This window comes from Tenrec ecaudatus, chromosome 3, assembly GCF_050624435.1.
Source record: "Tenrec ecaudatus isolate mTenEca1 chromosome 3, mTenEca1.hap1, whole genome shotgun sequence".
NCBI lineage: Eukaryota > Metazoa > Chordata > Mammalia > Afrosoricida > Tenrecidae > Tenrec > Tenrec ecaudatus.
The window spans coordinates 81,212,697-81,235,132 of record NC_134532.1 but is presented as its reverse complement, the minus strand read 5'-3'; the positions used below and the strand labels follow the sequence as shown (position 1 = coordinate 81,235,132).

Below are 22,436 nucleotides of genomic sequence, written 5' to 3'. Positions count from 1 at the left end.
CTACAAGCTTTTTTTTTTCTTGTTGTGCTTTGTTTTGATTTTTGTCATTGGTTTCCTGTTGTTGTTTTGTTTTATATTATTGCTCGGTTTTGCTCTGTCTTGTTTTTGTGCATGTTATTATTTCCGCAGGTCTGTCTAAATAAGATAGGCTGGATGAACAATCTGTAGGAGAAAACAACAGGACCAACAGTTTGGGGTGACATGGGAGAGGGGGAAAAGGGGGGAAAAGTAGTGGTGTTAACAAACCTAGGGACAAGGGAACAACAAGTGATCCAAATTATTGGTGAGGAGGGTGTAGGAGGACTGGTAGGACATGATCAAGGGTAATGTAACCAAGAGGAATTACTTAAACCCAAATGAACACTGAGCATGATAGTGGGACAAAAAGAAAGTCAAAGGAAAATAGAGGAAAGAACTAGGAGACAAAGGGTATTTATAGAGGGCTAAATAAAGGTATGTGTGTATATAAATATATTTATATATAAGGATGGGGAAATAGAACTATGTGCATATATTAATAGGTTTAGTATTAAGGTAGCAGATAGACATTGGGCCTCCACTCAAGTACTCCCTTAATGCAAAAATACTTTCTTCTATTAAACGGAATTCTATTATGCTCACCTTCCCAACACAATCGCTGAAGACAAAGCGAGTGAATAAGTAAAGGTGGTGAAGAAATCTGACGGTGCCCGGCTTTCAAAATATATAGCATCTGGGGTCTTAAAGACTTGAAGGTAAATAAGCGGCCATCTAGCTCAGAAGCAACAAACCCCACATGGAAGAAGCATACCAGCCTGTGTTATCAGGAGGTGCGGAAAGGAACATGTGTCAGGCATCATCAGAAAAAAAAATCATATCATTGTGAATGAGCGGGGAGTGCAGAGTGGAGACCCAATGCCTATTTGTAGGCCACTGGACATCCCCTTACAGAAGGGTCTCATGTAGGAGGTAAGCCAGTCAGCGTGTGATGTCTCAAAGATTAAACATACAACTTTCCTCTAGTTCCTAAATGCTTCCCCCTCCCTCCCCCACTATCATGATCCCAAATATACCTTACAAATCTGGCTAGACCAGAGGATGTACACTGGTATGGATAGGAATTGGAAACACAGGGAATCCAGGGTGGATGATCCCTTTTGGACCTGTGGTGTGAGAGGCGATACTGGGAGGGTGTGTTGGAAAGGCGGAATCAATTACAAGGATCTACATATAGCCCCACCCCTGGGGAACGGACAACAGATTATTGGGTGAAGGGAGACATCAGACAGTGCAAGATGACAAAATAATAATTTATAAATTATCAAGGGTTCATAAGGGAGGGTGGTGGGGGGAGGGGGGATGGAGGGGAAAAATGAGGAACGGATGCCAAGGGCTTAGGTGGAGAGCAAATGGTTTGAGAATGATGAGGACAATGAATGTACAAATGTGCTTTACACAATTGATATATGTATGAGTTGTGATAAGAGTTGTATGAACCCCTAATAAAATGATTTTTAAAAAGAAATATTAAGGGATAATGTCCCTAACATCATATCAGAACATAAAATAACTATGCAAGAAGTCCATGCAATAGAATTGACAATAAAAGGAAATCACATGGGCATAAAATAATCAAATTTTCTAATGTTAATGATAAGGAAACAAGCCTCAAAACTGCATGGCAAAAACAGAATCACTGCATACAAAAGCCAAGCCATCAAGATGAGTTCAGATTTTTCCCTGAAAACAGTCAGGCAAGAAAGCAATGGAATGATATATTCAAAACACTGAAATAAAAAACTGCCAATGAAGAATCTTACATCCAGTCAAATTATCCTCCAAATAGCAGGGATACATACAAACATTTACAAACAAGGAAAAACTAAAAGAATTTATAAAAAACACGAATCTACAAAAAATATTATAAGGAGGTCTATGGACAGATAATCTATAACACAAGAGAGAGAGCTAAAAATATTTGCAAAGAAATTATTATGGAGAAAACAGTCTACTGAAACAATACTCCAAGTGAAGTGGAAGAAAATACATTAAAACAAAGAATTATAGATAACATTCTTCTACGAAGACAAAAATAAACAAATAAATAAGAATAGAGGGAGCAGAACAGATACTATATGCAGAAGGAGGAAGATACCAAACCATTCACCAAATACAAAAATGACTGAAATTGGAAAGAAAACTACAAAAAAAAAGGAAACAGAAAAGAAAAATTAAAACGTAAACAAAGCAAACTAGATGAAGACAAGAGTAACAAGAAGAAACCCAATTAACAACAGAAACACAACGGGAAAAATCATTTATGAAAACTAAAAACCATAACACGATAAAAATATATAACAAAATGGCATCTATGAAACTATACTTATCAATAACAACACTGAATGTAAATGAACTGATATCACCAGTTAAAAGACAAAGACTAATAGCATGGATAAAAAACATGACCTTTTAATATGCTGTTGACAAGAAATGCTCATTAAATATAAAGATAAACACTAAAAATCAAAGGTTGAAAAATATATATCAAGCTACCAGCAGTCCAGAGAAAGCTGGTGTGGCGATATTAATCTTAGACATAATAGGTGTCATAGTTAATGACACAAGGAGAGACAAAGTCTCTATGTAACTATGAAAGCTTCAATTGAACAAGAAAGCATAACCATAATTAATATGTGTGTACTAAATGAAAGACCCAGAGCCATTAATTGTGGGTCCAATCAAGACACAATCATTGACAACTTTAGCTTTTTCTCCACTTATCATGATGTTACCTGTTTTGTTCAGTTGTGAGGATTTTGGCTTTCTTTTCATTAAATTGTAATCCTTACTGAAGGCCTTGGTTCTTGATCTTCATCAGCAAGTGCTCCTCACAGCTAACAAGGTTGTGTCATCTGCATTTTGAAAGTTGTTAATAAGCCTTCCCCCAATATGGATGCACATTCTTCTTCATTTAACCTAGTTTCTCTGATTATTTGCTCAGCATACACATTGAATAAATATGGACACATTTGAAACCCTTGTGCACTATTCCCTTGTTTACACAATTTCTTCCTGATCCATATACAAGCTCCACATGTACCTAAGTAAGCATTCAGGAATTTATATTTGTCTCAGGTTTATCAATAGTTGTTATGATCCACACAGTGGAATGTCTTGGCATAGTCAATAAAATATAACTAAATATCTTTCTGGTCAGTAAGCCTGAGCATGCCATAATTAATTTTGTCTCTTCGCATGAGTATCTGGTTATTCTAAATGTGAGGCTAAAAAACTCCATTTTGGATCAAAAGTAACTTCTGCATCGAGATGCAACCTATCATTTCAGTGACTCTACTGTGTTCTGCGAAAACTACTTAACAATTCATCTTAAGAGGAAAATCCTCATTGAGAAGGAAGACTCCTGATGATATTGGCACGATGGCTACAACAATGGTCTCAGATGCAACAATTGAGAATACGGTACAAGTGTAGGCACTAATTTGTTCTCTTGTACACAGGGTCTGCTATGAATTGAAGCCCACTCCAAAGCACCACATAACAGCAGTTTACGTTGTCAATCTTTATCTTTCTGGTTAGTACTACATAAATTCCACAATGACACTTTTTCTTACCGGCAGCCTGTATCTCCTTTCTAGAATTTTCATTGTATTTCATACCACAGTTGTATATAAAACATCCATAAAGATAACTGGATATAAAATCCACTCTGTCAATCAAACTCATGCAGCACTCCTTTTCCCTAATCAAGCCCCTACTTTACTAAGCGTCGTGTCCTCCTCTAGGGAGCTGTCTCCTGGTAACATGTCAAAGTGCCTGGGATGAAGCCTCAGCATCCCTGTTTCAAGGGAGCTTTCTGGCTGTATTCCTCCAGGACAGATTCATGTTCTTCTGGCAGTTCTTCTTTCTTTTCTTTTTAAAATCATTCTACTGGGGGCTCATATAGCTCTTATCACAAAACATACATACATTGTGTCTAGAACATTTGTACATCTGTTACCACCATAATTCTCAAAACATTTTCTTTCTACTTGAGCCCCCACTTGGTATCAGCTCTTCATTTTTTCCCTTCTCTTTCCCACGTTACCTTCCTCATGGACCCTTGATAATTTATCAATTTTTATTTATTTTTGTCTTACACTGACCGATGTCTCACTTCACCCACATTTCTGTTGCCTGTCCCACAGGGAAGGGGTTATATGTAAATCATTGTGATTGATTACCCCTTTCTCCCTCCAACATCCCCTTACCCACCTGGTATCATTACTCTCATTATTGGTCCTGAGGCGTTTTATCTGTTTTGGATTCTGTGTGTTTCCAGCTCTTTTCTGTACCTCTATACATACTCTGGTGTAGCCAGATTTGTAAGGTAGAATTGGGATCAAGATAGTGTGGGGAGGGAAGCATTAAAGAACTAGAGGAAAGTTGTATGTTTCATAGGTGCTATATTGCACCCTGGCTGGCTTGTCTCTTCCTTGTGACCTTTCTGTAAGGGGATGTCCACTTGTCTACCAATAGGCATTGGGTCTCCACTCTGCCCTCCCCTTCAGTCACAATGATTTTTTTTGTTCTGGGTCTTTGATGCCTGACACCTGATCCATCAACATCTCATGATCACACAGGTTGGTGTGCTTCCTCCATGTGTATTTTGTTGCTTCTCAGATCAGATGGCCTCTTGTTGTGTTCACGTCTTTAAGATGTCAGGCACTATATATTTTGATAGCTGGGCACCATCAGCTTTCTTCACCACATTTCTATGCACCCATTTTGTCTTCAGCGATTGTGTTGGGAAGGTGGGCCTTACAGAATGCCAGGTAATTAGAATAAAGTGTTCTTGTATTGAGAAAGTACTTGAGTAAAGTCCCAATGTCCATCAGCTACCTTGATACTTAACATATAAATATATGTAAATAGATGTATTTCCCTATCCTTATAAATAGGTTTACATATGTACATGCCTTCATGTAGACCTCTAGAAATGCCCTTTGTCTTCTGGAAGTTCTTGATATTGTTAATATTCTTCATCAACACCAAAATTCAAGTGAATAAATTCTTCTCCAGGCTTCCTTATTCATTTTCCAGCATTTACATACGTAAACCAATAAAAATACTTGAAAAATGCATCGAATATTTATTGAATAAAATCTAAAAGTGTAAAAATAAACTTATCTATCTGTATAGCTATATCCTTTACCCTGTAGTTGATTCCCAACTGGCTCATTTCCAGTGAGTTGATTCCAGTTCATAGGAAAATGTAGAACAGCCCCTTAGAGTATCTAATTCACTAGATCTTTAAAGGAGCAGACAGCCTCACTTCTCCCAAGCAACAGTTGGTAGATTGAACTACAGACCTAGATATTAACAGAGTAACAGATGATCCAAGATGTTGCCAGAGGAATTTATAAAGACCCTATGTAGGGTTTCAGCAGCTGTAAATCTTTGAGAGTACACAGCCTCATTGTCATGCAGAGAAGCTGAAGCCTTTGAATAGATCCTGTGGTTAGCAGTCAAGTGTGTAGACCACACCCTTAGCTGGGCTCAGTGAGTAGTCTGACATTACTTCCTGCAGGAGGGACTGGTGTGTTCTCTTGTTATGCTTATTATTCTTCTATTTATTTCACAAACACAAATAGTTATTTTTCAGTTTCTCTCAAGAGGTTGTCCGCAGTTGTGAAAATGATGAGAGGGCAAATTTGAGGTTTTCATGTTCAGCAAGCCTCTCACAGGTAAATGAACTCTTGATATTTATATTCTCTGTGAATGTTACTCATCAGCCTTACCCATATGTAAACATGGGAGTAGCCTTTCCATATGAGTTCCCAAGAATATGTACAACAGCTTAGTCAGACTCTCAACTCTACCTACTTTCTGTTTCCTAAATCATCTTTTCAGAATTCTTGGAGTAAAGGTCTGGAAAGGTAAAGCTGCAGAGTGAGCAGTGATTAGAGTGAGACTCGGCTACACCGTCTCCTCAGTAATCTGAAGTGGTCTGATTTTCAAATGGCTATATCCTGCAACAGGACCTCTGGTGCCAGACTGGGTTATGAGTTTGCTAACGAGTTTGCCTCACTGCAGAAGAAAGATGGGGTTTTCTGCTCCCATAAAAATGTATAGCCTCAGAAACCCACAGGGATAATTCTACTCTACTCCATAGTGCTACTACGTGTTAATGCCAGTGAGTGTGTTCTCTGGTATATCTGATTGTTGGTGCCAATGGTGGGTTCTAGCTTTGACAGCAGGATTTTTATCAGTCTGCAGTTAGACAAATAATAAATGAATATCGCTCTTCTTTTCATTTATCAGCTGCCATCGTGTCAATTTCTACTCACACCATCTATATTAAAACTCCAAAATAAAATCACTGCCACTGAATCAATGCTGGATCACTGCAACTGTGTTTGCGTATATGTATTTTCGATATTTTGAATCAGAACACTAAAAATGTTAGATAACTATAAAATACTGTATTTTCTTTTGTATTTTATGGTAAATAGAAAACCAGCAAAGACCATATGTACATGAAAAATTGTATTGAGCATTTCAAGGAGTATAACATAAAACCATAAAATAAACTTGCTTTACTTCCAATAGAATGATCTAATAAATTTCAGGAACTCTGTAGAATAAAACTAATATTCTAAGTGGGTGGGCAAATAAACAAAAGAAATAACTTTACCTACCATAATTCTTATTAATGTTCCAGCCCTATATAACAAGCTGAGAATTTATTCTTTATTATGTAGCATCTTCTATTCAAAATCATTCTGAGAAGATTTCAGTTATTAACTGCACATGGGATTTGTTTTTGTGCTATGATAGCTCTTCTGGAAATGAAGTTATAACACAGACTATGTGAAAATTTACAAGGTGCTAATGAGCTTTCTTCAAACACCACAAATTATTTAAGTAACTTAATGCTGTTGTTATTTTTACCGTGTCAGAGGAGTCTTCGCACTAACGTGGAGCAACCACATAATTTATTTCTCTGTTTTCAAACTTTCAAGTATAAATTGAAAACATAAGCATAATGTCAAAGATAGTGACATTAATTTATTTCTTTCAAATGTTCATATGAAAAAGTATTTAATTCCAGGAAAATATAGTACACAATGGCAAGATTCATTTTTATTTTACCAATATATTTTCTATTATATCTTTGAGATAGAGACATGTACTGTGATTTTTTTACATGTAAATAGAATATTTAATTTCAATCAATTTTACTTTATGTACTATACTAAGATTAAATTCATAGGCATATTTATACTGAAAACTTAGAATAACTGTTCTAATTCCATTGTACATGATAGCCAAGATAATTACTTTTGTATGGAAATGTAAATATTGCATAATGCTAGCTTTCTATTTTCTCTTGGAATCTTGGAAGCTGAAAGCTAAGTCTAATGTACAGTCACATGCAGAGATGAGAACTCAGGTGAAATGCATGTAATTCCAAAAGAAAAACAGTGAAGGATGAGTTTGGGACTCAATTGGGTGAGGCTTTATCTTTGGACTTTCAGACTACTGGAGACTTTTATGTGCTCACCTAATTCTGAAAACAAGAAATATGGGTCCTAGCAGAGAGGGAGACCATTTCTCTTAGATTTCACTGGGTCAAGAAACACCCGGTACACTTTTAAACACCGACATACAAAAAGGAAATAACTGAAATGTATTATAACTCATAATTTCAATAATTGAATTTCTTAAATGACATTCTGAGTGGCAGTATATTTAGTACTTTTCAGAACAATATCTAAGTTTGTCCAGACTCAGTATGAGCATTTAGTTTATGCGAGTTGGTTGGCATTGTTAGGGACCCTGCAGTTGGTTCAAACTCATAACAACCTATGTACAATAGAATGAAACCACGCCCAGGCTGTCACCATCCTCCCAATTGTTGTGTCCCAACCCATTGTTGCAGTCACTGTCAGTACATCATCATATCAGAGATTTTTAATAAGCCTTCCTCCAATCCGGATGAGTCATTCTTCTTCATATACTCCAGCTTCTATGATAGTTTCTCAATAAAAAATTGAATACGTGTGATGAGAAGATGCAGTATTTCCTTGTTCTGTTTGTACAACTGTCTCGTGATCCATGTACAAGTTCTACATACATGCAATGAAGCTTTCTGGAACCCTCACTGTTGTCAAGGATATCAAGAGTTTGGTATGATACACACAATCAATTGCCTTAGCATAGTTAAGAAAACTTAAGTAAAATCTTTCTGGTTTTCTCTACTTTTAGCTAAGATCCAGCTGACAGCAGCAATGATATCCCCTGTTCCAAGTCCTCGTTTGAATCTGGGCTGAACCTCAGACAGCTCCTGGTCAATGTACTGTTACAACCATTATTGGATGATCTTCAGCAAAATTTTACTTGGATGTGATATAGATATTATTGTTCCATAACTTAAGCATCCTATGGATCACTTTTCTTTGGAAAATGCACAAATATGGATATCTTCCAGTCAGTTGACCAGGTCTTCCAAATTCCTAGAATAAACAACTGAATGCTTAAAATGTTTCATCAGCTTGTTGATACATTTCATTTGATATTCCATCAATTCTTGGAGCCTTATAACTATAGAATAGTGAACAATGTACTCAAGATTTTTTATATCTATTTTTCTCATCTATGTGTTATGAAACTTCATAAGTAATATCTAAAATTAAAGTTTTAATAAATAATGAGTGCTTTCTTAAGAGGAATAGAGTCAGAGAGATAGAGTGATACATTGGCTGCAACAATGAGTTCAAATGTAACAATGATTCTGAGGATATTATAGGACCAGGCCCTGTTTAAGTCCACTGTTCACAGATTTAAAATCACTGATTTTTTAGTATTCTTTTATTGTTTTGGTTATAAGGTGAGATATATGAAGTAGGAAGGTTAGTAGGATATCAAGACAAAGAGAAATAATATAGAATAGCAGTGAAAGGCTAATAACTCTACCATATGTTATGAAGATTATGTTAGTAATTTACAGAAAATTAATCCCTTCAATATGTCTGTGTATAAATAAAGTGATTCTTAAAGGTGGGATATAACAAGTGAAGTTTTTTTTTTCCACTTCATTTTGTTTTTTTAATTGAGTGGTCCTCTAAGCAACACATAGGCTCCCTGAGGAAGCTTCCCAAAATGTGAACTCCCAGGCTCCAACCCCTTGCCGTTGATTCGGTATTTAGAATGTGGTAGAATCTGGCAGAACGATTTCTCAAAATCTCCCCAGCTTTCTTCCATAGCCGTGCTTTGTCCTCCACGACTCCCCTCCGATTTTAGTGGCAGCTAGATGGTTTGTTTTTAAGGTTACATTCCCCCTTGCATTTTGACTTCCTGCCCAGATGGAGTGAATTGAATCTGTGGCCTGGACTTCGATCCACAGAGCTACGGGTTACAATCTTTTCCAGAGAGTTTGAAAGCAGCTACATGATTTCAGGGGTAAAGCAATGCGTGGGGATGCTGAAAAGTACTCAAAAAGGGATTGCTCATACACGTGTAGTGAGTAACTGTACATGAATGAATGTCCTCTGCCCTCAGCTGTCATCGGCAGAACGCCCCAAACAACGGAAAGATGGCTAGCTGGCAGTCTTAAGACAATGTTCCCAGACAGCTACAAACATGAAGTACATTTTAAAACTACAGAGCTTCCTACAGAAACCCCCAAACACCTGTGCTTCTGAAGTCCACCACAAAGAGGGGAGCTGACCCAAACACAGCTGTTTAAAAATCTGTTCAACTAACTCAGAAGGTGTCAGTGTGGAAAAGAGGTCGTCTCATCCTTGAGGAGATGTCACAGGCACACATGGGATTTGGGTTCCACTCAGTCTATCCAAACGGTTAATAGTGAAAATGACAGGGGAAGTATTTGGCGTGATGCAGTTGTGAACAGAGTACAGAATCTACATCTGGACAGTCCCGGTGTGCCACCTGTGTCTAGGAACTGCGGAATGTGGTCATGTCTTTGGACTCCTTGCTCGGGATACACCAGTCATCGGCCTCATGGTTGGCGTGGTAATGCTTCCAGGCAGCTCTGTTGTACACGGGAGCCTTTCTCCTGATTCTGTTGACAGGGCCTTAATGTGGATGACCGCATCTGTGCCGTAGTCCTCCAGGGAATACAGCTTGAGGTCCTCTTGGAAGTACTGCGCATACAGGCGGGAGATGGGCAACCCGTAACCAAAACCAGGCAATGCTCGGGATGTCGCCACACAAGGCCGGGGTGCGGTTGAATACATGTAGTTGAAGAGTCTGTCGATTTTCCTCAGAGGTACACCTCCTCCACGGTCACACATCTTCACAGTCAAATCCTCCTTGCCTAGTGTAACATGACCTTGAATAGGAGGATAGACCCCTTTGTCAGCATGGTATTCCATAGTTGCTCTCATTGCATTCTTGAAAAGCTCCAACTCCATGCGATAGAGATGGGATGGTCCATAAACCACTTGTATTGGTTGTCCTGGTGATTTTGCGTTCAGTTCTTCGAGTTCTAACTCGGGAGAGCTGACATAATATAAATCACAGAGACGCCTGGCACTCTCATAGCCATCTTTAATAACTTCCGTTACATTGCAGTTTGGGGTGATGCTCCCGACGTGCTTTTGATGAGAAGGGTCGCCTCTGCCTTTCCTACCAAACAATCAAGAGGGCTGATTTAGTAGCATTCTAATTGAAATTCGACTCATGTAGAAACGATCCAGAAAGTACTCAAGGTTCTGGCTGGTGACAGGATCCACGCCTAAGCTCTCCTTACATTCCACCACCCCCTGGGCCATCGTGGGAATGACGTCATTGTGTCGGTTCCTGATCCGTATCACGGCATCTGTAAAGTCATAAAGAGCCTTAGCATCTTCAGCACTTTTGTCCTTAAAATCAAGAAGCTGCTGAAGATTCTGGATATACCAGCTTTGCACCAATTGAACTGATGGCGTTCGGAGCAGATTGTCTGGCAGGAGACTTATTTCTTTCATTCTGTTTGCCAATCTAACGGGCAATTCTTGCCTTAGAAACATAAATGAGGCTTTTTCACAAGCATCCACAGATCCGAAGTCCAGGAACTGCTTCACGAAGAGCGGCGACGGTGAGAAACGCGCGTAGAAGTCCACTTGGCAGGGCACGCGGCTGCGTTCGCCCGCGGGGCCCGGCCGGGGCTGGGCTCTAAGGTCAGGCGGCAGAAGCAGCGGCTGGGCGGGGACCAGGGACACCCAGCCAGGCCCAGGCCGCTCCCGCAGCAGCCTCTTCGCCCGCATCCGAGCCCCGCCCACAAGTGAAGTTTTACAACTAGTAAAAAAATAACTGTAAGTCTAGCATATGAATAATATTTAAAAGGCAAAGTAATCCTCAAAATGTATATATGCTAATTTATTTATTATTAGCAAGAGAACCACTGTTAAAAAGTTTTGTAACTATATTTATTTTGGAAGGAATGCAAAACCCTATCAGGTTTAGAGATGTTGAGCCCACTAATTGGCTTCTGATTTTTAAACCACATTTGCAAGCATATGTGCCTCATGCATTTCAGTGAGGGTTTTGGAAAAGTACCACAGGGTAGCACTTTGCCTTGACATTGCTGCTCTGCAAACAGATGGCAAATTCCGTGCTGATTTTCAACTAAGTGCTTTTTTTTCAAAATAATTTAAGCAATACATCCATGATTTTTAGGCAAATGTATATGTAATTTTGTGTAATTAGGAAAATAAAATTTTGGCAGCATAGGCTAAAGTTTAACTAAGCAATTCCTGGGCATATAATTTTTTCTACATATATTGTACACTCAATTTATCATTGCTTCTTCCACTTAAATTTAGTAATAACAATCTTAATATATGGTGTAGTTTGATGTCTGAATTACCGAATTTTGATTGCATAGCTTCAAATTGTCAGATACAAAATTCAGTTACAATTGTCACAAAAATTTAATGAAGCATTTGTACATCTTTCAACTTTATGTTTTTAACTAAAATAATTCTTTACTACTAAAATTTAAACCTCAAGTTGGTCTAATATAGGCCATCTGGCAGTCCATGCTTCAGTGAACTAACCAAAAAAGGATTTAGATCCTCTCTTAGCCTCTCTCACTGAGACATTGAAAGAAGAGTCTGTGCTTAGGAGTCCCATGTCCAGAAACTCAAGTCGGGGCCTTCCAAATTTCCTGGAACAGAGGCCATTAGGAAGGGAAGTATGCTCAAGAGAGTAAATGGCAGAGTAGTCCATACAATGAATTATGAAACTACTCTGAGGGTGGCACAGGACCAAGTGGTGTTGTCGTTTTTCTATTGTATGTAGAGTTACAATGAGTTGTAACTGGATTGATATCACTTAACAACAACAAAAACAAAAGTAGTATTATATCTTTCTATATACTGAAGCCTCATTTTCAATCACTAAGCAAGACTTTTCATGTCTTACTAGCCTTTTACTTTTTTCTCCAATTATCTTAATTGATAAGAAGTGATCATTTAATTCTCAAAGCACAAGGGAGTTTAGAAGTTATTTAATTACTTATCTTTTGTTTTCAGAGGCTGTGAGCAATGAGAAAGTTCACAGGACCCTCCAAAATCACACAAATTATATAAAGACATAAATCTTGATTTGATTAGTATTTCATATCCACCATATGATGAAATGTCCTTCTGAATTGCCATAATATTTTAACATTGTGGAAATTTTAAACTCTTTTATAGAGAAAACAAAACACCAATATTTTTATCATGAGTCTCTAAACAACTCGAGATAATCAGGTGAAAAGAACTATACATAATTTAGAAGCATGTAGTCAAACATACACCCACATATGCATACAGTACCTAAATATTTATGTTTTAAGTCACCTTTTTTGTCCGTTCATCGTACTGTGGTAGGTTTCATATTGGTGTAATGCTAAAATCTATGTCACCAGTGTTTAAGATACCTGTAGGGTTACCCAAGGTGAACAGGTAATACAAAATAAGAACAGATCATGAAGAAGAAATTGGTTGTCCACTTCTAAATGCTTAGCAGTGGAATATTGTCAGATATAGTACCAGAAGATGAGCTACTCAGGTTGGAAGGTATTCAAAAATGACCGAAGAAGACCTACTTGCTTAAAACAATGCGATAGATTTATTGTGCCAACTATGCCAACAGGAATATGTGGTTGGAATTTAATCAGGTCACAGCTTGATTGGACGGCACCTGAGATTAATAAAGACTGCCAGAATGCCTGGTGATTGGACAAGTGTGCTCCTGCTTTAGCCCGTTCTTTGCCTCAACCATCTGCTAGACTACCTGTGGGCCAAGGCAATCTGTGGATTGTGTTCCTAGAGCTTGGGGCTCCTTCAAGACCTGCTTTGCCACCCTGCTGGCATGTTTATTGCCTGAGCTTGAGGCTGTCACCATACATTGCTTGAGTATGTGATCCCATAGATCCCATTGGGGCCCTGTTCATTAAACTACCATGCTTATAACTGTCGCTGACCTATTCTGCTGCCTGCTGCCTGTGGGCAGACTCTGCCTGTCTTACCTGAGGGAAAGACTCTGCTGTCTGCTTAATCTGCTTCATTGACCTTGGACGGGCAGCCCATATGAGTTAAAGGACATTCAGTATATTAACTATTCCACGAAAATGAGTGGAACTGAGCCCTCTGTACTGCTGTGTGGATAAACTGGCTGTTATATTCCTTCTCGCTGTATAAACCTATCCTTTTATATGTATATATAATCATAAGTGTCCTGGTTTTGTTTCTCTAGAAAACCCTTCCTAACACAAGCAGAGTTTATTTTTTTTTAATCATCTATTGGGGGCTTGTACAACTCATTACAATCTATACATGCATCCATTGTATCAAGCACATTTGTACATTTGTTTCCCTTATCATTCTCAATACATTTGCTTTCTACTTGAACCCTGATATGGATGGAGTAAAGATATCTGAACCTTCTTATATTAATGTAGCATGACTAAAAATTAAGTGCTTGTATCTACTAACAGTCAGAAAGTGGAATGCAAAGGGTATTAATATAGGAAAATGGAAAGTTGTTAAAAGGGTAATGGAATATGTAAAGATAAATATCTTAGGCATTATTAATGAAGTGAAAATTTTTTTTGAAGTGAAATGTTTTTTATTAACCATTTTTAATCTTGAAATCATATTGTTGACTATTTGGGGAATGACAAATTAAAGAGGGAAAGCATCTCATCCATAAGAAAAACAGAATAAATAGATATTTCTTGATATAAAATCAGTAAAGGTATGAAACAAGGTTGAGTTCTCTCAGTATATTTATTTAATCTGTTCTCCCACTACATGTATTTAATAAATAAAGCTGGGCTTTTTGAAAAACAATTGGGCATCTGTATTGGAGCAAGGCTTAATGATCTTTGATATGCAGATAACATAACCTTGCTGTCTGAAAGCAAAGAGGACTTGAAGCACTTACTAATAAAGATCAAGAAATGAAGGCTCTGGTAGGCATTATAATTTATTGTAATGAAAACAAAGTTCTCACAAGTGGACCAATATCCAACATCTCAATAAATGTTGAGCACATTGAGGTTGTTAAGGATTCTTTTTACTTGTATTTACAATCCATGCTCATAGAAGCACTAGTCAAGAAATCAAATGATACATTGCAAATCTGCTGCACAGGGCCTGTTTAAGATATTGAATAACAAGAATGTCACTCTGTGAATTGAGGTGCAATTGATGCAGGTCTTGGTGTTTTCAATTGTCTCATCTGCATGAGACGGAAGAAGAGTTTATTCAGTTAAGTTAGGGTGTTGTGGAAGAAAATTAAAAGTAAACAGATTGCCAGGAGAGCAAACAAATTTGTCTTGGAACAAGTACAACCATATTGTTCCCTAGACATGAAGAGGGCAAGATTTTATCTCACAGACTTTGGACATGTTATGAGGAGAGACCGTGCCCAGAGGAGCTCATCATCCACAGGAAGTAGAAGATCAGCAACAAAGAAAGGAAGCCCCTCAAGGATGTACATTCCAACAGGGCTGCAGCAATGGTTCAAAGGGAGCAACGGTCAGGAGGGAGCCATGAGATAGTGGTTCTTCTTGTCTCCTTAGGACTGCTACACGTGGGAGTCAGCAACACCTAACAACATGTGTCAAGGACCGTACACACATGCAGACAACTGCAATGGAGAAGTCACTGAAGAAGGATCGTGTTGATATGTGAAGAGTAATATCTCATTAATATACATGACTGTTCATCCTTATCATATAAGAAACATTCATGCAGATGAGATTTCTTTTTACTCTTGCTAAGATGTAAGCAAAACATTGCTCCATGTAGATAAGGCTCTCATTGCCAACTGCTTCATTTATCTCACTTCTTATATCAGATTTTTGAGAAGTTCCAATTTGTTTATTCAGGCTTTATTCCAATGCTATCTGCTATCATATTTACAACTATTTTTAACCTATAACTTATGTTGTCCAAAAATTTGAATAGAGTTACATTTATTAGGAACTATTTCAAACATATAAGAGTTATGAAGTACGTAAGAATAATTTCTCTCCACTAATAACAAATAAATCTGAAAATGGAGTTGAATCTTCACAATAAACCTTTATTGACCATGCTCTCCTCTGAGTTAGAAGCTTTTAATATTCTCAAGTGGTATTTACTACCCCCTCTTTATTTCTTCCTATTTTATTTGATTAAACATATTTGCATACATCATAATATATATGTTGGTGGAAAAACATGTAGTACAATGGCAGTTATATAAAGTATTTCTTAGTTTTTAATCTATAACATATCAACATTGTATATTTCAATATGTTTTTTTTCTAGCAAAACCTACCTTGCATATGCTCAATATCGTAGCGATGTGAATTTCATTCTTTGACCTAGTAACTTGCAGGACCTTTCTCAATAAGTAGCACTGTCATTATTTCACCACATACAGATGGGAGGAATAGTATTTGCTTTCTGTCTCTTGACTTCTGATATTGTGGTATAACATCTAAGAGCTTTATTTAACAAGGTACACATTGATTTCATTCACACCAGCTGTTCTTTCTCTATTTTCATTGCGACATTTTACCACTATCTTGCAGAAATATCTATGTATTTAACTTCTTCATCAGCTGGTCTGTTTTATAACACAATGTGTATTCTACATATTGTTCAACAATAGCATTTGCTATCAGCATGTAACTAAGACTTGTATCCTCTGTTGTATGTGACCCACATACATATTTTTGGGAAATGAACCTCTTAATGTGTTAACAGCACACAGATCTTCATAAGATCTAAGAGATAATTTAAACATAACCATATTACTTTGGATTGCTTTACTTTTCTCCCTCTGTTTAGTCACAATAAATAGCCAATGTGCATTCTAGAGTTACAGGGACAGATTTGGCATAAATAGAAAGATGAAACAATTTAATGAAAACGTCTAAGCAAGAATTGGAGAAATAATAATTACTGAATACCTGATGCTAGAACCTTAATGTTTTCTTAGTAGTATTAAATGATATAAAAAGCAAAGCTACCCCAAATACTTATCAAAAGTTGACTTCTCTTTTGGGAGCAAAACAATCACATCAGAGACATATATTGAGGTAATGTAATGAAGAGCAATGAAACTTAATTGAAAAGCTCCTGGCCATTCGGGTCAGGTCTTTAGTGGATTAGAGGTATGTACTATTAGGCTCAGCTCTTGAAATTGCTGTTTAATGTCAGTTTAATGTAGGTGAGTGCACTCTTCTTTTGCTCCATTTAAATTAGTCAAAGTTATATTTTGAAATGCACAAATGCAGACCCAACCCTGGGGAAATCTGCCAAAAATATTAAAGGGTTAAACCAGCCTTTAAAAAAATCTCTGCTTTAATAACCTTTCTTGTTACTTCTGCATCCACACTCAAATAAGAAACTGATTCAATTAATTAATTGATTAATTAATTAATTAAATGTATCATTATATATTTTAGTAAATAATTAACTAATAACAACAATACTGTTATGGTGCATTAATAATGTGCTGTTTTATTTTAATAAGTTATATTCATCATGAATTTATCTGTATTTAAATATTTTATATTCTGTCAGTCCTCTAAAGTTACACGCATGCACACACAAACATGGAAAAAATTCCATCTATTTGGAGATGTACAGTAAATATAGCTTTTGCTTTCTTCCTTCAATTCTTCTCTTTATTTTTCCCCTTTGGCTCTGATTCACAGTTTTTCTCTATTGGTAATTCATCTAGTTATCAAAGATGAAGGAGTTACAGAAATGCCAATTTCAACAGACAGATGGAAGCCAGAATTTTTCACCAGCAGATACCAGTGACAATGCTCTCTTTTACTGTAGCTCTCCTTTATGATACAACCTTTACTTACATTTTAAACAATATTTTATTTTATTTTGGTAAAATATACACAAGAAAACCCATTCCCATTCGACAGTTTGTAGCCATAGTGACCAGTGACATTGATTACATTCTTCACATTATGAGAAAAATTCTCATTATCTTTATTTCCCACTTTTTTTAACTTAAATTCCTCAAGCCCCAATCTTCTCATCTATGCATTAGCACAGCTTTTGTCCATTTAATCTTAAAAAGAAACATTTTAGAAGATCAAAGTGTGCAAGGATTATTATATAAACTATAAACAAACATATCACTTAGTTTAAATTGACTTCAAAGGTTTATTTGATTCGATCTTGTTAGGGTAACTTGGAGCAATAGTGTGGGGAGTGCTATCAAACAGAAGTTTGACAACAGCAGCCATACTGTGGGAGAGAGATGAGACTTTTCCCTCCCTTCAAGCTGACAGTCTCAGAAACCCACAGAGGAAGCCCTACTCTGTCCCTGGAGGTTCCACTGAGTCAATGGCAGTGATTTAGTTTTAGCCTTAAATGGTCCGATTCTTTAAGAATTTGGTCAGGTCCATATTTTCTATTAGAATCCATCTATTGTGTCCCTGATCACATGTTTGGTAGAAGCAGCCAGGGAGCATTTGACTTAAGGACGTCATGGAGACATTTGTCCTCTCTTGTCATTTGTTCTCTGCTTTGTGGATTTCCTTCATTCTATTTTGGTTCACATCAATAGAACCAATAATGAGTGACCATCACTTCCTAAGTAATATATATCCATCAGAGATATCAGACCTCTAAAATGGCATGCATAAAATAATTGAGTTAATTTGAAATGATAGCTTGTATGTATCTGTATAAAAATATGCCATGTGTATTTTCTTTCAAGACCATGCCTTTTAAATGGAAAATTTCTAGACCACATTAAAGTTTTTTATTAATTACTTTATTAGGTTTTTTATTGTCTCCAAATGTAATTTAGAAAACTAAACTAGGTGCCCAACCCCGTGCCATGTACATGTTCAGTTCTAGATTGCATTCATTGCTGTATGTGTTGTGACCATCTCACTGACTTTTCCTCATTTTTCTTACACTTTACAAAATGATGTTGATATTTTTTGCAAGCTGTTGGTATTTCTTAATGACTTGCTAAAAAGTGAGTGCATATCTCACCATTCTATCTTATAAGGAATAGTCCAGTTGCATTTCTTCTAAATCTGTGTTTTTTCCTTCGACCAGTGCATATTCTATTCAATATTATTTACAAACAACACAAATAAAATATATCAAGTCTTGTCTCCTTATTTAATTGTCCATGTGAGGTGTTTGAAAAGACTTGAGTCAGTCATCAAAGTGACATCACCATCTTTTTGAGACTTTAAAATGATCTTTTGCAACAGCTATTCTAGAGTTTGCATTGAGGGCTACTGATTTTTTTAATACAAGTAAAGTGAAATGGTTGCTGCACACAGGACGAGTCAGTGCTACACAGCACAGCACAGGGTCCGCTATTTCTTTAACTCTTTTTAACATTCTCTCTCCTTTTTTTCTCTTTCTTTTGTCTTTCCTTGTGCTCTTCTTACCATTTTTGTTCTTTTCTTTTCTCATTCTAGCTCATCTCTATTTCCTACCACAGCTTCAACAGATTTAGTTCTCCTTTTTAGTTGTTTTCTTTTCTTTCTCCCTTTCTTTTTTTTTGGTTATTGTTCTCACCTTTGTTTACTCTGTGCATTTTAGTTGTGCATAGGTGAGTGGGTGTCAGTTTGCTTGGCATTATTCCCCCAGTTTGTGCCTTCCTCTTTCTTTCATTTCCTCTCCTTTCACTCTCTTTCTGTCTCAAGACACTAGGGGACCCCAGGACACTCCGCTCTGCCTAGGGCAACTCTGAAGGCCAAACTGGGGGAGCTCCCACCCGCTCTTATTGGCTTGGCAAGCAGCTGGGGAATTCACACCAGTCCTCTACCACACATCAAGCAACAGGGAGTTCCCCCCTACAAAAAGTGGGGTATCTCCAGCATAAATCCTGAGGCCCTACAATTGACTGGGGGAAACACCTGACCACCACGTGTGGGGCTCCATGCTACTGCAGGAGCATCCACCCAATCTCCAAGGCGATCTCTCTGTCTACTGTAATTCCCCTGCCAGCTACAGAGCTCTACAACAAAGAGGGTATATGCGCACACCCTCCTCAGCACCACAGTTGAGAGAAAACCACCACAGACCAGCTGAGGTGCTCCAAGAACTGGGAAGCCTACTTAGAGATCAGCCAGGGAAGCGACGCCCTCTTGGGCCCACAACAACCACCAGTGTCACATGAGAGGAATATCCAACACACATTCCAAATAATGGAATACTGGACAGTTATGATAAGAGTTAAGCCACAGGAAGATATAGCAATAGCCTGACCTCTCAGAAAAGCTACCAGCAGGTACTTCATAGAAGTACTCATACAAATCCCCCAAGAGAGAGTCTAGGGATCTATGACTCAGGAAGATTACTCCAGGCTCCTCTAAAACAACACGTAAACAGCAACCAGTTCTAACAGCTTTTCCAATGAAAAAGCAGGAAAAACAGAAAACAATGCCTGAGGAAGTCATGAACCTAACGATGTGCATAGAAGAAGCAGATATTGACCTGCCACAAAAAAAATTTTCACAAGGCTGCTGAAAGTCATAAAGGATATGAGGGAAGCAATGCAGAAAAAAGGTGAAATGATAGAGGAGATAAAGACAACGCACCAAAGGGAAATACAAGAGGTAAGGGATGAAATAACAAACTCCAGTGACAAATTGACAGACCTTGTGAATAGGCTTGAGGAGACAGAGAATTGCACCAGTGACCTGCAGGACAATCAATCTGACCTAAGCAAATTGGAAAAGCAGTCAAATAAGACAATCAAAGAAGCTGAAGAAAACCTGAGAGTCATATCTGATGCTATGAAAAGAAACAATATTAGAATAATAGGACTATAAGAGTTGTATGAGCCCCTAATAAAATGTAAAAAAGAAAAAAGGAGAAAAAAAGAGAAAATGATTAGGGCAAAGAATGTACAGATGTGGTTTATACAATTGATGTATGTATATGTATGGATTGTGATAAGAACCCCTAATAAAATGTTAAAAAAAAAAAAGAATAATAGGACTACCGGAACAAGACACAACAAAGAAGTCAACAGCCAAAATAGCAAGGAAATTCTTAGAGGAAAACTTCCTCAGCTTAATAAATGAAAATCAAGCAACCATAAAAGAGGCTGAAAGAACACCAGCAGACTGAATCCCAGGAAGAAGTCACCAAGACACATAATTGTCAAACTATCTAACTATTAGAAAAAGGAGAGGATCATAAAAGCAGCTAAGGAAAAGCAAACACTCACATATAAAGGTACCGCAATAAGAGTATGTTCAGATCTATCAGCAGAAACGATTTAGAAGAGGAGGGATTAGTGTAACATATACCAAAAATTGAAGGAGAACAACGCAAGTTCAAAAATACTTTATCAAGTCAAATTATCTATTAAGATAGATGGAGAAGTAAGAGTCTTCACAGACAGGGACAACCTCAAAAAATACATTAAAAAAAAAAAAAAAAAGAAATCCAGCCATACAAAAGATCATTGCCGATCCAGTATGGGCAGATCAACACACACCAAGGGCATATAAGAGACCATCACATAGAACAACTCCACCCATAGGGCAACAAAGAGGAAACAACCTCCAGGATAGCATCAGCTCAATAGTGGAAAGAAGGCAAACATAAACCACTCACACAACACAAGCAGATAAGATAGGTAGATAGGAAAACATCTATCACAAAAGGTAAAATATGAAATCACAGAGTCCACAGAGATATAATAACACTGAATATCAATGGCCTGAACTCAGTCATTAAAAGGTAGAGGCTAACAGGGTGACTCAGGAAACATAACCCAGCTACCTCGGTGAGACTCACTTCAAGCTTACACACAAAAATAGGTTGAGAATTAAAAGCTGGAGAAAAAATATACCAATCAAATGATAATGCATAAAAGGCAGGGCTAGCGATCTTAATATCTGACCAAATTGACCTCAAGAAACAGGCCATAATAAGAGACAAAGAGGGGCACTACATAATGCTCAAGGCAACAATAGACCAAGAACCAGTGAGCATAATAAATATGCACCTAATGAGAGACCTGCAAAATTCGTAAACCAAACACTCCAAAATAGGAAAAAAAGAGATCACAGGCTCAAAAAATTATAGTTAGTGACTTTAGTACACTGCTCTCTGATAAAAACAGATCATTGGGAAAGAAACTCAACAAGGAGGCTACAGATCTAAATAGCACAATTGGACAACTGGACTTGATAGATATTCTGAGGTTTCCACCGACATGCAAAAAAGTTTACATTCTTTTGAAGACCACATGACTCATATTTGAAAATAGACCACATGCTGGGACAGATGTCAAGCTTAAGTAAAGTCAAGCACATCGACATTATACAGACATCTCTCTCTGATCATTGTGCCATAAAGCTGGAAATTAACAGAAGGATAGTGAAGAAAACAAGGACAAACAATTGGAGCATGAACAATTTCCTATGGAAAAAGGAGTAGGTATTGGCCCATATCAGAGATGAAATCAGGAAGTTTCTAAAAACCAATGAGAATGAAAATACAACATACCAAAACCTGGGGGAATACAACAAAGGCATTTAACAGAGGAAGGCTTATAGCAATAAATGCACACGTTAAAGAAGAAAAGGGACTCATGGATGATATGCTGACACAAAACACCAATTAGAGCAGAGTCAACAGAACAACCTTACTAATAGCAAGAGGATAGATATAATAAAAAATCATAGCTGAGATACAGGAAAGGGAAAACAAGAAAACTATGGAAAAATTAATGTCGTTAAAAGTTGGTTCTTTGAAAGAATTAACAGATTTGATAGACCATTGGCAAACCTAGCCAGAGAAAGGAAGGAACAAACGACTTTTGCAAGGATGAGGGATAGAACAGGGGACATTACAAAAGCCCCTAATGAAAGCAAATGGATAATTACACAGTACCATGATGGTCTATATTCTAACGAATTCAACAATTTAGAAGACCTGGACAAATATTAGGAA

The 22,436-nt window shown here is 37.4% G+C and overlaps 1 pseudogene; it reads right to left on the bottom strand.

Moving 5' to 3' along the window:
• Positions 1 to 9,936: 9,936 nt before the first annotated feature.
• Positions 9,937 to 11,081, bottom strand: LOC142443451 (pyruvate dehydrogenase (acetyl-transferring) kinase isozyme 1, mitochondrial pseudogene; annotated as a pseudogene).
• Positions 11,082 to 22,436: the final 11,355 nt, after the last annotated feature.